We start from the raw sequence: 15,789 nt of genomic DNA on the forward strand, positions 1-15,789 counted from the left end.
AGTGTGGTCGATAAACTGACGCCGCAGTGAATCGCTACGGTGAAATCAGCCACTTGTCATCCGAATACTACCCCACAGTAAAAAAGCGAGCCAACATCTCTGACCCCCATTGTGCGTTGAACCCCATTTTGACAGCAAAAGTTTGTAAACAGTACACTTTTCTGGACCAACACTTGAAAAGCGCGTAATATTTTCCACAACAAAAAAGAAAATTTTCGAAAATACTAGGAGAATCATGAAAAAATCTAATTCTCTTAGCTGAAATATGTTACAATAAATAAAAACGTGTTCAAATTAGGCCGCAATTGGGGATGCAAAGAACTTTTTTGTTAAAGAAAAAACATCATTCGTAAACTACGCCTAAATCAAATGTTTGACCTGAAACAGATGATGACTTCAAAAACATGGCCGCATCGCAGCCGGTTGGGTGAAATGCACGGAGAAAAATGGTTAATCATTTTAGTTTATTATTTAATAATAATTTTTCATTTGCCTGTTTTAAACATTGCCATGCATGAAAAATATGCATTGCTTCATTTATAATATGCAATCCGCGGAATTTGCGGTATTTATTGGTTACCGTGAATATCAAGACCCTTATAGTACTCTTAGGACTTAATAAAATATTCAACTTGACCACCGCCATTATTGATAGGAAGTTATAAAGTTATCCGCGATCATGTGTTTAGTTTGTCCGCGAGTTCCTCTAGTGTCCTTAGGGAAAGCCATGGCGTATCCCAAACCGCGATCGCGATTACTACTCCATTGTCGGTAAGTACATCTAGAATATGTTTCTTACAGAGGCTAAATTGTACGTTTTTCTTATCTACAACAGCTTTCGGCACTACCGGAAAGATCTGGACTTAACAGATACTGGCACCACCAGGAAGATGCATCGAACCAGTTCCTGCTAGAAAGATGATCCGAACTTCACAGATTTCAGCACCGCCGGAAAGATCTAGTCAGTTCCTGCTGCAGAAGTGGTCCGATCAAGGATCGGACTCCGGCTCCGGTGCAACATCATGCAACGATGAACGAACCGTAGGAGTCTCCGTGCAATAAGCCTGGTGCTAATTATCTCCGACTAATATAGTTCAGAGTAAGATTTACATGTATTTTAGATAAGGATAAAGTTAATAAATTTATTATGTGAACTGTTTTACTCTACTAAACTTATTACATTTTTCTTCGCAATTTCCATCGCAATTGAAAAAAAAAACAAAAACAATTTCAAATATGCATTGACAAATATATTTGATATATGCATTCCAATGCAAAACTCCAATGTATGCATTGAATGAATAACCACCAAAATATGCATTCGAAAGGGTGGGCAGATCGAATATGCTTTTAGTAAAGATTTTATGCATTTTAGCATTTTCCAATCTCTCCGTGATGCCATCTCTGTTGGGTATGATGCGTCTACGAATAATATAGGTAATATTTACCCATATATGAGTTATTGAATTTACGCAAATTTGGGTAAAAAAAACGCTATTTCACAAAAAAATATAGGAGCCTTATTGAATGCTAAGTTCAAAATCTTTCATTTCGGAAAAATGTCAAAGTAAACATGAAAATAACGCGTTTTATCTTTTATTTATATATTCACATATCTAATCACGTGGTAAGCCGCGCTCACTTCTTATTTCCGTATTCTTCTCTGGTTTCAATACCGATAGGGATTTTCCGCCGGACCCAGCTAGGTATTCCAACAAGACGGGGACGCCAAAAGTTGTCCGGCCGGATCGGTTAATCTCAGCCCGTCCAGAGGGACCGATTTGAACCTTCTTCAATTCGATAGAAGTTCACCGGAAAGTTGCCGACAGCTGAAAAAGTAGAAGAAAAAGTACGGTGTAGCCGGACTTCTCCCTTTTCTGGAGGTGTGCTGAATACTCACTTTCTTGACCTAGTGGCTATCGTTGAGGGTTTCAATCCGGAAGCTTATTCTGCTATACCTGACGTTTCCAGCGCGGTTCTCGCTGGGGGTAGTCAGTGATATTTCTGTTATGGAAGGGGTTTTCCGCTGGACCGGGCGATTCCAAAAAGACGGGGACACCGATAATTGTTCCGCTGGACATAATAATTCCAAGGACAAATCGTAGGCGGGAATGTTGTTCCGCCAGACCGTTCCCAGCGTGTCCGGAAGAACCGATTTGGACGTCTTTCAATTCGGCTGGAGTTCACCGGGGACGTTCCTGTTCCGGAAGGGGGTTTCTGCCGAACTGGGCCATTCCAACAAGACGGGGACGCAAAAAGTTGTTCCGTCGGATCGATTCTCAGCCCGTCCAGAAGGACCGATTTGGATCTGGGTACTTCAATTCGACAGGCGCTCATCGGAAAGTTGCTGACGACTGAGAAAGTGAAAGAAAAAGAACGATTTAGCAGGGATTCTCCCTTTTCTGTAAGTGTGCTGAATACTCACTTCCTTGGCCAGATAGCAGGCTATCGTTGAGGGTATTAATCCGGGAGCCTTACCGGGAGCTTATTCTGTCGGACCAGACGTTTCCAGTGTAGTTCTCGCTGGGGGTAGATGGTTCTGAAGGGATTTTCCGCCGGACTGGGCAATTCAACAAGGGGACACCGGTAGTTGTCTCGCCGGACCAAGACAGCTCCAAGACAAATCGTAGACGAGAATGTTGACCATTCTGAGCGCGTTCAGAAGGGCCGATTTGGACCTCTTTCACTTTGGCTGGTGTTCATCGGAAAGTTGGCGACAAGCTGGAAGAAAAATAGAATGACATTCTAGCGAGGATTCTCCTTTCTCTGGATAAGTAAGCATAAAACTTACCTTCTTGGCCTGTACAACAGGCAGGCTATCGATTGAACCGCGATTAAGCAATAAAACCATAAAACTTTAACTTTGAATCTTCAAAACTTCCTCCGTAAAAATAAATACAGCACTTGCGAGTTTGCCGCTCAATCATGTTTATTTTTTTCATCCATATATAGGTAAATATAATTTACCCATATATGGGTAAAGTTACTTTGATCACAATATGAGTAAACATTACCTATTGACCTCGCAGCACCAAATCGGAGTTCGCCAGTTGCACTAGCGAAGCGAAGTTTTCAGCGAACTTTCTGTCATTCCTCATCCGACCCGACATGCATCCCTGATGTTTTCGTTTTCAGTCCGACGCCGTGTCGACAATCACGACTTTATCCTACCTGGGCGTGTCAGTGCGAGCGCGCCAAATTTTTCGTGAGTGAGCATGTGGTGTTGGTGGTTAAGGTGAAACGGTACGCTAGCCGCTATTAATTAGAAAAATTGTTTCGCAACACGGAGAAAAATGGTTAATCATTTTAGTTTATTATTTAATAATAATTTTTCATTTGCCTGTTTTAAACATTACCATGCATGAAAAATATGCATTGCTTCATTTATAATATGCAATCCGCAGAATTTGCGGTATTTATTGGTTACCGTGAATATCAAGACCCTTATAGTACTCTTAGGACTTAATAAAATATTCAACTTGACCACCGCCATTATTGAAAGGAAGTTATAAAGTTATCCCGCTCATGTTTTTAGTTTGTCCGCGAGTTCCTCTAGTGTCCTTAGGGAAAGCCATGGCGTATCAAAAACCGCGATCGCGATTACTACTCCATTGTCGGTAAGTACATCTAGAATATGTTTCTTACAGAGGCTAAATTGTATGTTTGTTTCATCTACAACAGCTTTCGGCACTACCGGAAAGATCTGGACTTAACAGATACTGGCACCACCGGGAAGATGCATCGAACCTTCCTGCTAGAAAGGTGACCCGAACTTCACAGATTTCAGCACCGCCGGAAAGATCTAGTCAGTTCCTGCTGCAGAAGTGGTCCGATCAAGGATCGGACTCCGGCTCCGGTGCAACATCATGCAACGATGAACGAACCGTAGGAGTCTCCGTGCAATAAGCCTGGTGCTAATTATCTCCGACTTATATAGTTCAGAGTAAGATTTACATGTATTTTAGATGAGGATAAAGTTAATAAATTTATTATGTGAACTGTTTTACTCTACTAAACTTATTACATTTTTCTTATTCATCGCAATTGAAAAAAAAAAACAAAAACAATTTCAAATATGCATTGACAAATATATTTGATATATGCATTCCAATGCAAAACTCCAATGTATGCATTGAATGAATAACCACCAAAATATGCATCCGAAAGGGTGGGCAGATCGAATATGCTTTTAGTAAAGATTTTATGCATTTTAGCATTTTCCAATCTCTCCGTGAATGTCGATCGGCTTTTTTTTGCGAAAACGCAAACTGAAAAGTATTTATTTATTAAAAATAGTAAGCGCACGGGTACAATAGGTTAGCAAATTCGGAATTTTGTGTGAAATTAGTTTTTGTTTTCACCATGGAAAAATGCTTCTGACTACCATGGTGAGTTCGTCTCATTTCCCCTTAAGTTCGCTAGTAATGCAGTGAAGTTTGAGCGATGCTCATTCTTCGGTTTTCTTCCAAATCCACAATATATTTATCGGTATAATTTACCCATAAAATAGGTTTTGCATGCAAAACTCAAATATGGGTACAGTAGACGTTCGATAAGTGCAACATGTTTACGTTTCACTTAGCGAATGAAATTCGATTACTGCAACAACTGACAGACGTCAAAGGGCTGTCAGTCGCTGCAGAATGCAGTCAATGTGCATTCAGAAAACATCGCACTGCAACAAAAGTGCATGCGAAAAATATCGCATCGCTGTTGTCATTCCATTTTGACGGATAGCGGTGCGATAACTGCAAAATTGTTGCACTTAGTGGACTTGCACTTAAAAAGCATTGCAGTTAAACCGTTTGCACCGAGTGAACGTCTACTGTAAATGAACTACGCATTTATGGGTAAGCTGAGCTTAGCGTGTAGTGTGAGTTTAATCGATTTACTCAAATTTGGCTTATTGGGCCGAACTATGGGATTGCGTCAAAAGAACTCAATTTTGGGTAGTTTGGCGGTTCCGTGTAGCGTGTTGCTAATTTTTGGATGCTCCCTTGAGGTGCACACTGCGAACTCGTCATTACCCTTTAAAGTGCAAAAAGTACCCATTTTTTGCAGATGTATGGAGCTGTCAAAAAACAGGGTAATTTTAAATTTTGCGAAAAGAGTAAATTTTGCCCTGTTTGATGAATGGAGCTCTTACCCATTTGTGGGTGAAAAACATCTTGAACTTTTTCTCTTTCCTCCTTTCGGTAAAGCAGTAGGAACAGATCTTAAATTAGATTTTCGTCAAAGTTAGAAAACTGAAGTTGCAGAAATGATGGTAAGTACTGTTTATACATATTTGAAACATGCTCTAATCATCGAGAAAATAACTCTTTTATTGCAGGTTTTATTTGAAACGCCGATATCCTTCCAGAATTTGGGATCTAGCTTGGGATGCCAAAAGATTCCCCCACCATACGAAAGATCCTCCGGAACATCTCGACAAGCGAACGCAGCACAATTACTTTCCGGGGACAATTACTACAGTATAGTTCAAAAGCGAAGTAAGGATTGGTGCAAGATCGGCCTCACAATGAAGCACTTTAAAACAATGTTTTCGCATTACAAGTAGTGTTAAAGTGTAGTCATTTATGATCATTTCCTATTGTATTTATATAAAATAAAGTATTCTCGTACGTATTGTTTTAAATTGTTCATTCATTTATTTAACATTTCCTTTAAAATTAAAAATCTGCAAAATCTCTTCGAACAAAATAAAAACAGAGTAAAATTTACTCTTTATTGCAGTCGAATTCATTCAGAATAATGGGTAAAATTTACACGGTGAACTGACGTACGAGCGCTTTACTCTTTTAAGGGTAAAGGTCGTTTACTCTTTTTATGAGTTCACCTACACTGAAATAAATTTTGTTGTTGTTTCCACCGAATCCATGGTAGAATTAAGAACTGTACCAACAATTTTCAACCGAATGCAAAATTCTGTTAATTGTACTGAAACATTGTCAATATTACCATGCGTGAAGTACCATTGACTAAAAACATTCTTGATGTTACTATTTTAACATTGTATTTTTGACCATGTTTATCTAAGACGCGCAACATTCAAGTCTACATGGTCGAAATTACAATGCCCAAATAGTAGAACCAAGAATGTTTTTAGTCAACAGTAATACACGCATGGTAATATTGACAATGTTTCAGTACAATTAACAGAATTTTGCATTCGGTTGAAAATTGTTGGTACAGTTCTTAATTCTACCATGGATTCGGTGGAAACGACAACAAAATTTATTTCAGTGTAGTTACTCTCGAAATGGGTACTTTTTCACCCTTTAAAGAGTACTTTGATCTTACAGTGCACCTTCCGATGTCATGACCTTGATACCTTCTGTCATCTTTGACAACCGACCTCACGCACACCCGCGTCACATTTCAAGCGTTTTGCTTTGTTTCTGTCTACCGTTTTGCTGAGCTGAGCAGTGAGCTAGCTGATGGACGACCGACGACCGACGACGATCTGATGCGAAGAAAACTCAAAAAAATAGAAAAATACTACGAAAAACGTCGCCTCTTGCGTTCCTTTTCCGCACGTTTGCTGATGGTGGTGTGCGTGTCATTAACCTGTACGACGGATCTTTTTTCCTTTGGATGTGGTGCTGCTCTCGCTCGCTCGCTCCTCACTCTGACTGACTGACCGATTGATTGTGCAGTGCGTGGTGGAATATTATTATCGAAAAAAAGTCCTAATCCTGTTTGGGAGGAATTTTCGGGTTTCGTAATTGTGGAACGTGAATCGAAGTCGCGGCGATATCCGTAACCGACCGCGGGAAATCCGGAATATAGTGGTGCGTGCCGTCGTCGCGAGTTTGCGGATTGTGGTGCGTTTCTGTGTGCTCTTTGCCTTCATCGCACTATTTTGGTTGTGTATCGCGTTAATTGCTGCTCCGCAAAGAAGAGTTTCTTCTTTCGCTTGACCGTGTGTTCCGTCGTGGTTTATTTGTGTAACCTTTGGATCCTCTGGGGAGCCGGGATCCGCCCATTGTACCGCCGCTGGGAGTTCCCTTCCGGAAGTGTTGTTTGGTGATCAGGATTGTGTGAATTTCTACTTTGGAGTGACTCTCTCGGGTGCTGGAACCGAATTCGGAACCATCCGATGGACACAGGAGTTTGAGGAGTTTTGATCGGACAAGAACAATTTTGGACACTGGAAGCGATCCGCGTATCAAAAGGACATCAAGATGTTCAACGGTAAGTTGCGGGAGGGTTCGCTCAAGGTCTCTGATTGTATATTTTTAGGGTGTGACTGATTGTGAATCGGAGCCTGCACTGCGTGTGAGGAAAAAGTTGGTTTGGTATTACTAAGACGGATGACCCATTTCGCTGCGGAAGATAAGTATTAGGTACTTAGCCCTCGAAATATTTGACCTTCGCATTTTACTTTCTTATTGCGTTTTGCTTGATTTTTATTCGGAAAACAAAGTTGCTTTGTGGCTTTTAAATCAGTAGGTAAACAGTGGTTCCCAAACCAACATTTTATTCTAACTGATTTAAGCAAACATTTTATCGAACCTCTGCTAAGTTGTGAACGACTCTACAGCATATTTCATCGAAAAACCAATATGCAATATATGTTCGGATGCCGGAAGTATTTCATTGAGAACTTCGTCAGAATTCCGTTAAGAGTTTCTAATAGAATCTCGTTTCTTGTCGATGATACCGACAGAATCCTTTAGAAGCTTTCAGCAGGAAACATGTCGAGGATTCCAACTAATCTTTTAAAGTATAGTGGCAGAATGTCGTTGATTCCAACAAAACGCGGTCTAGGATTCCTTTAATGCTGTTGAGAATTCCGACAGTATTCATTTGGGGATCCTGATAGAATTCTGTTTTTTTTTTATTAACGTGTACTTTACCTAAAACTAACTCTACACTATTCTGTAGGTGATTTCGATTCAATTATGTTGAGGATTCCGATTCAATCATGTTGAATTGTTCAAACCTTGAGGATGATTGCGAAAGCACCCTGTGGAGGATTGCTAGAGAATCAAATCGAAGATTCCGACAAACTCTTTTTGAGAATTTATACAGAATCCTGTTGAAGATGCGGGCAAAATCCTGCTGAAGATTCCGACAAAATTGTGCCTAGGATTTCAAAAGAATACTTTCGAAGATTCCGGAAAAATCCCATCGACGATGTCGACTTAATCCTGACGAGAATTACCACTGCATCTTGACTAGATTTGCGACAGAAACTTGTTGAGGATTTCAATAGAATCCAATCGAGTATTTCGTCTAAATTCTGTTGGAGATTTTGAAGGAATTCTGCAGAGGATTTCGACTTTATCCTGATGAGGATCAGCGAGAATTCCGACTTGGTTCTGTTAAGAATTCTGGCAGAACCCTGTTGGGAACTCCGACAGAATCACGCTGTGGATTCGGACATAACTCTGTTGGATGATTTCTACAGGTTTCTGCTGAGGGTCGATCATTTTCATACACATATCTTCCGAGGATCCAGGGTTTCGAATACCTGGAAGAACCTGGACATTGGAAATCTCAGGGGAGTAATGTAGTTTAGTTGATAGTTAGGGACATTTTCTATGACGGTCATAACACGATGTACATATTGCAGTCGAACCTCCATGAGTCGATGTTCCTTGACTCGATATCGACTCATGGAGGTAAATTTTTCCATACTGAAAAATAATTTCTGGGTTACTATGATGGTCCCCCCAAAAAGCTTCCCAAAGGATTTTTGTTCCACTACTCGATATTTCCTTGAGTCGATGGTCCCTTCAATATCGACTCATGGAGGTTTTACTGTAGATCTTATTCAAGCTCCTACAATGGATTATTGAAGCCGACTTTTCCGCTATTCATCACATCAAAACAAAAGCGCCACCGTATATGGACGATAACACAGTGACAGCAGTCGAGTTACGTCAAACACACAAGGCTACGGTGGCGCTATCTGTTCATTTCATAGCTGCCGTTTTAGTTGTTTTAGTGATCCATTATGGAATGAAAGAACCTAGCTAAATGTTTTACTAAACATTAACATTCATGATGCTGATTTACGATCAATTCAATGTATGATCTTAATCCAGCGTTTAGCAGTATTTAGTTTGACGTACTACGGTACTACTTTTCTGATTTTATCGTGCAGCCTCATCTCATGTCATAACTATAACTCCATTTCAGTGCAAATAAGCTAGAAATTCAAACTACATCGCACTACTTAGTGTACAGTACTCAATATAATGTTTAAAGATTTTTTCGACTCATTCTTGATGTTGTTTTAAGATATCTCACTGATTTCTGCAAGATTCTTGATGTGTTTCTAATGCAATTCTTAAAGGATTCAGTCTTAAGATACCCAGAAATTTGTTATACACACCTTCGATTATTATGTTTCGATGAAATTTTAGATGAATCTTTAGTGATATTCACGGATAAATCCTCTCGAGATGATAACCTAGTTTTTCTCTGCTTCATTCTAAATCTATGCTCCTACAAGAGCTTAGACTGCCTTTCTTTAGCTTAATCTTTTTAAGTATACTTTCAAAAGCAACCAAAACCTTATCAACTAGGACACTGGAGACCCGAGAAGTTTTAAACGAACTTTTATCACAGATTACCGGAGTAATTCGCGAATAGGGCGTAACTGACAAAGCAATAACATTGCGAAAACAACAACCGAATTTGGCTGATACAATTTTTATTCCTATTTAGGAGTAATTCAGAGTACCGTCAAACGGGGTGACTTGCAACGGCGGAGTGACTTGCAACACTTGTTGTCTTCTGTCTATGTTCATCAACAAAACATAAAAATCGGACGTTTACATACCAAAACTCAGTTGAACTATGAAGTACGCATACTATCTGAGTAGTAGCCACGATTTTTACTTTTATGAAAATAGTTCCAACAAAATATTCATAAATTTAACATTTTCATTCTTTTGCAGGTAACGATTCGAGGCTCACATTTTTGTTACCTTTTTAGACGGTAACAAAAATGTGAGCCTCGAATCGTTACCTGCAAAAGAATGAAAACAAAATTTCCCAAAAATAATATTCTATTTGCGGATTCTATACATAATGAGCTATATGAATTTCCATTTTTCTTTATAAAAATATTACAATATCTTTGTTATATTCATATGTTTTGAAATATTGTACCTAGACGGGGTGACTTGCAACACTCATTTTTTTAACAATTCAAAATCCAGAAAAACGAAATATTGTTGTTTAACTAATAATTCATCAGCAAAAGTCTGAAGAATCATCATATGAACTGAAAAATACATTAAAACTTATGTTAAATTAACAATTAGTAACTTGGTGTTTTTGAGCCCAATATTTCCATATAAAAATTCACAATTCAATTTCCTATGTAAAAACAAATGTGAAAATAAGTATGTCAGCCCAAACGATATAACAATAGTAGCAAGAATACCTATCAAATATGCTTGAAACTAAAAATTAATATCTGCGTGTTTGAAAAGGGATTTACATTGGGTGTTGCAAGTCACCCCGCACGACGTCCTGTATCAAAAACGACCTTATTTGGCCTTTTCAACATGAAAAAATAAATCAACCTATAACTTGTTCACCCTATTTTATAGAGAAGCCGGCTATTAAAACTATTACAAATAGTTTGAATTTTAAAATTGAGTTTAATCAACATTTTTTGTTAGTTGAAGCTGAAAAGTGTTGCAAGTCACCCCGTTTGACGGTAATTCAACATGAACAAGCTTAAATGACACAATTCTGACACATTTTATTGATTTTCAAATAAAACGAAATGTAACGAATTTGTTAAATACTTTGCGCCTTAAATTGATATCAATTTCAAAATCGCCTTTTACTATTCGCCTTGTTTTTAATTTTGTCAGGATTTCGCCGTTTGCTTTCGCCGTGTTTACGTTGTGATTTCAATTTCGCCTTTTACTTTTGTAAACAAAAACACCAGGAGTGGAAGGCTTAATTCTTGTTTTGTTTCGTGCGACATAGAATGAAATTACGCCTTCCACTCAACCCGTGATTTTCAATAGTTAGAAAAGTGATATCAAGGAAAGTTACTCACAAACACAAGAAAAATCTATCATCTTTTCACTCTTATAATCACTTAAATTGTGTACATTTAGTCAGTTACGACCTTTTCGCGAATTTCTCCGGATTAGTCAATTTTTGGTTAACTTACGGTGATATCTCAACTCAAGTAGAAAAACTGGAATATTCTATCGAGTCTTGCAACACTTTTCCATAATAAAAAACCTTGCAAATTTCTTGACCCTTGTTCTTGTTGAACATTTCAAATCATAACTTCGATGTATTCTTGTGAAATATAAATATAAAGAAACTAGATGTACCCGGTAAACTTTGTCTTGCCTACTGCGTTTTTTGACGTTTCAAAAATTGAAAATTATTTTCTAGCCAAGATCAAGTCCCCGGCCAAAATGTATGGAAGATCAATTCCCAAAAACTCGATTTTTCCGTGTTTTTTGCCTCATAAACCTTCCTAGGGCGAAAACTAAGACGACCAAAATCGGACCTTCCGTTCGCAAGTTATGCGCGGTCCCACGCAAGTCACTGCATTTATATATATATATATATATATATATATATATATATATATATATATATATATATATATATATATATATATATATATATATGTTCGGACAGAACCATACTACCGGTGCAGATCTCTACCCCTACCAACACCACTAGAACAAACCTCATCTACTTGACAGTCATTACAGAAACACAACGTAGAATAGTCCACGTTTGTTGTACGTCCGATATGTTTAATAAAATGTGAAGTGTTTAATTATTGTTTCACTGCTAAGCAAGATTTGTATCCATCACCTACCACTTGCACGATCATAATGGTGCCGTGACCAGTCGTGCGATATACAAATCTTCGGTGCATAGTGGAGCAAAAAGCACCTTCACCACACATCGCATAGTTTGGCTGTTTATTCTCCAACGGCGAACAATGGCTACAGTACGACAACCAAGACCTCATCGGATCGATTATCTCGTTTGATTTGCACGCTTCGTATGGAGTGTACAACGACGGAAGGGATTGCTGCATTGTTTTGATGTCTGTAAGGCAATTAGAGGTGAATGTATCCAGTGCTTACAACAGCGTTTTCCAGGGTAAATCGTAACTCTGGCGGGACACACTGTCCCCCGTAGCCTCTAATCTGCACAGCTTTCGGAGAAAAGGCCGCAGTGATGCTCAAATATTTCGTTTGTTTATGGGCCCCTAGCGGCAAAGTAGACCATCGGAACTATTCTCACGGGCGTCTTATATCATCCGAATACATCCCTACAACAATGCAGCAGTGATCATCAGTTGAAGTTATCACTTCAAGGGGGGGAGTATGTTCGGACAGAACCATACTACCGGTGCAGATCTCTACCCCTACCAACACCACTAGAACAAACCTCATCTACTTGACAGTCATTACAGAAACACAACGTAGAATAGTCCACGTTTGTTGTACGTCCGATATGTTTAATAAAATGTGAAGTGTTTAATTATTGTTTCACTGCTAAGCAAGATTTGTATCCATCACCTACCACTTGCACGATCAATATATATATATATATATATATATATATATATATAGATAAATTGCAAAATACCTTATAGATTCCTGGCAGGATTCATGATGAATTTCCCTAAATTTTTCAGCAAATTCCTTGCCAACACCTTCGCGAACTGCTTAGCAGTCATACCTTCAATTATTTTTTTTTAACCAAGCGCCATCTTTAATTGATTGCTTGCGTAGTCCTTGTTGTAGGATTTGGATGAAATTGTTTAGCAGTTTACTCATTTGACGTTTTCTCGACAATTCGCCTAGATGTTGATTACTTGCGAATACATCTGGTATCGTCGATAATGCGAACCAGAAAGTATTATTTGTAAGTTTGATGGTTTGATGGGTGTGGGTACTAGCATTGGGCAATTTTGAATCGATGTTCGCAACATCGTTGTTTTTGTTCCGATTAATCGATTTTTTAATCAATATCAGGAATGCCAGATAATTTTTTGAAAAATCTCTATCACTCTTTTCAAAAATCTGTATCCCACACAAAATTTTGGTGAAAAATCTGTATCCCATATAAAAATAAATGAGCCCCTCCAGCTCAAAAATCTGTATTTCATATAAAATGAAATCTGCACGGAAGCTCAAAAATCTGTATAATACAGATAAATCTGTACATATAGCATCCCTGATCGATATTGAAGGCCCACAAAGTCGACCGAATCGATTTTTTACATTTGATTTTTCTTTCGATTCAAAAATATTCAATTTGTTTTTTTTTTAGAATGCAATTTAAAATATACATAGAATCAAGGTAAAATCAAGCCAAACATTTCAATAGCTCCTATCTGCATTTGAGAGACTCTCTTTGATCACTGTCTCTTTCATTTATTACAATGTAATGATACACTTTTCAACTATTTTTGCAGTAAAAATCAAAAGACGATTGTTTTGACCTTTGTTTTATGCAAGGAAACAATCATACTTCAAATGAACAGCTGAGATATTAACGAAAGAGAGGGAAACCAAAGAGAGCCTCTCTTCTGCAGATAGGACCTTTACAAATGTTTGGCCTGAAATGTAAAAATCGAGGGTCTATATAATTTAGGGTTCACTAAAACGAGGTATACCTGTATACCTCAGGTTTCTTGGGCAATCCCTCCCAGGAGTCTAAGTGAATCTTTCTCAGGATTCTGAAGAATTCCTTCTTATGATCCGTAGAGTCCCTTTGAGGGTTCTAGCGCATCCTTCTCAGGATTCTAGGTCAGTCCATCTTTGGATTCCGAACATTTTTTTGAGAATCCCTATTAGGATTCTAGATGATTTTTTTTAATAATGTGGAAGATCCCCTCATAGGATCCCTCTCAGGATTCTGGGGAAATCACTTTCAGGATTCTAATCGTATGTTTTTTTCAATACTGCAGAATATTTTTTCTGAGGATTCTAGGAGAACCCCTCTCAGGAATCTGGGAGAATCCGCCAGGGAGTTCTGGGAGTTATAGACGTCAAAGCATTTTGGGAGAATCCCGAGGAAAAACTTCTCTCAGGATTCCGAGGCAATTCATCACAGGATTAAGGGAGAATTTATCTCGGGAATCTCAGGAAATCCCTCAGGTTTCAGGAATAATTCTTCTAATGATGAAAGAATCCTTCTCAGAAAACTGGAGTAATCTCTTGCAGGATTTTAGGGAAATCCTTAATATTCTTCAGGAAGAATTCCTATTGCAAGAGTCTTTTTCTTTTTTCTGGGATGCTAGTGTGATAATTTTAACCATTTGAAAGGAATCTCTCGCAAAATTTTAGAGGAATCCTCAGAATTATGGAAGAGCCCATTTAAAAATTCTGGAGGATTTTTTCTGAGCTGCATTATATGGGGAATACCCATTAAAATTCTAGAGAATTTCTGGTTTCTAAGGGAATTCTTTTCAGAATTTTGGGGTATTCCCTACCAACGGTGAAGTCCTTTTCAGGATTCTAAGAAATTTATGGATTATCTGGGTTGATTCCTAAGGATTCTGGAAGACCTCCACTTAGGATCCCACTCAGAATTCTGAGGAAATCTTTCTCAGCATTCTCAGGAACTCCTTTCAGACTTTTTGGACAATCATACTCAGCATTCACAGAGTAGTGGCGAAATTCCTTTCAGAATTCTGGAGGAATATTTCTCAGGATTCTAGTGCTACTTTCCTCAAGATTCTGCGTAAGATCCTTTTAAGAATATCACTAAGCATTCGGCTTTCTCGGGTAATCCCCGTCAGCATTCTAAGGGCAATTTCTTTCAAGATTCTGGGAATTTGTCTTATGATTCTGGAGAACTCCTTGGGATTCTGGGGCTTTATTTTTCAAGATTTTGGGGCACTTTTTCAGAATTTTTTAATTATTGAAGAATCTCTCACAAGATTCCGGGCAGAGTTCTCTGGAAAAATTTGGATTTTGGAGCATCCCCGCATAGATTTTGTGATTCCTCTTAGGGTTCGTAAAAAATCCTTCTCAGCATGCTACGAGAATCCCACTAGAATTCTGTTTTCTGTATTCTGGAGCTGTTGCTCTCAAAAATCCCGTTCAGGATTCTGGGAGAATCCCTCTTAGTAATTAGGGAAAATTCCTGACAAGATTATGGAAGATTTGTTTGAGATTCTGGTGTAATAATTTAAAGTATTCTTGTTTCTAGAGAAATCACTCGCAAAGTTCTGGGGCAATCCCTTCAAGAGTTTAGGGGAGTCCTTTCAAAGATTCTGGGGGAATGCCTTTCAGGAGTCTTGAGTATTTTTTCTGTTTTATGAAGGTGTTGCCGCTGGGCACACTGCTCAAAGCCATCCGTTAGATGTGTGACAACTACTTTGCGAGGTGGTTCTGTCATGTGTGGAAATAGCTGTGTTATGCGAAAGAAGACGAAATTATTGTGAAAAGAACAAATTATTTGCTACAAAGTGCGCTCTGATTAGTTAAACCCTTTTACTAGTAATTGCATTATTCTACATTTATTTTCCTATTTAAAGTGCTCAAACTTTATGTTATTACTAAATGCGAATCGGTAAACAGTTAAAAGTAGGTTAAATTTCTATAGTTCATCTAAAATGATTATAAGTTATTTCCAGCAGTTGAACTGTGTTGATATACATATTTTGTTGTGCAGAAGGCAGAATTGTGGAGATGAGATAGAACACCGATAGTGTAAGATTAACAATTATAATCTGTTGAAATGATTAACTAATAAAACTATTTTGCAGTTAAAAGCTGCATCGAAACGCATCCATTGTGTGAGTGCTGCTATAAACCC

The 15,789-nt window shown here is 38.3% G+C and overlaps 1 protein-coding gene and 3 long non-coding RNA genes across 5 annotated transcripts in view; 2 read left to right on the top strand and 2 right to left on the bottom strand.

Moving 5' to 3' along the window:
• Positions 1-15,789, bottom strand: part of LOC115254240 (serine/threonine-protein phosphatase 4 regulatory subunit 1) — a 379,001-nt gene that overhangs the window by 202,566 nt on the left and 160,646 nt on the right. The gene's annotated exons all lie outside the window — the stretch shown is intronic.
• LOC115254389 (uncharacterized) lies at positions 1,581-2,971 on the bottom strand. Of its 2 annotated transcripts, none has more exons than XR_009997200.1 (4): positions 2,792-2,971; positions 2,426-2,721; positions 1,901-2,347; positions 1,581-1,829 (listed from the first exon to the last, which is right to left on the bottom strand). It is a non-coding gene; the product is annotated as an uncharacterized LOC115254389 (long non-coding RNA). The 2 variants fall into 2 exon arrangements; XR_003891824.2 differs by having other exon boundaries at positions 1,901-2,354.
• Positions 5,013-5,628, top strand: LOC134287299 (uncharacterized). The gene is made up of 2 exons (XR_009997201.1): positions 5,013-5,266; positions 5,333-5,628. It is a non-coding gene; the product is annotated as an uncharacterized LOC134287299 (long non-coding RNA).
• Positions 6,417-15,789, top strand: part of LOC115254393 (uncharacterized) — an 89,726-nt gene continuing 80,353 nt past the window's right edge. Inside the window, exon 1 of the long non-coding RNA XR_009997959.1 lies at positions 6,417-7,197. This is a non-coding gene — a long non-coding RNA (uncharacterized LOC115254393). The remainder of the gene's footprint in view (positions 7,198-15,789) is intronic.

This window comes from Aedes albopictus, chromosome 2 (assembly GCF_035046485.1).
Source record: "Aedes albopictus strain Foshan chromosome 2, AalbF5, whole genome shotgun sequence".
NCBI lineage: Eukaryota > Metazoa > Arthropoda > Insecta > Diptera > Culicidae > Aedes > Aedes albopictus.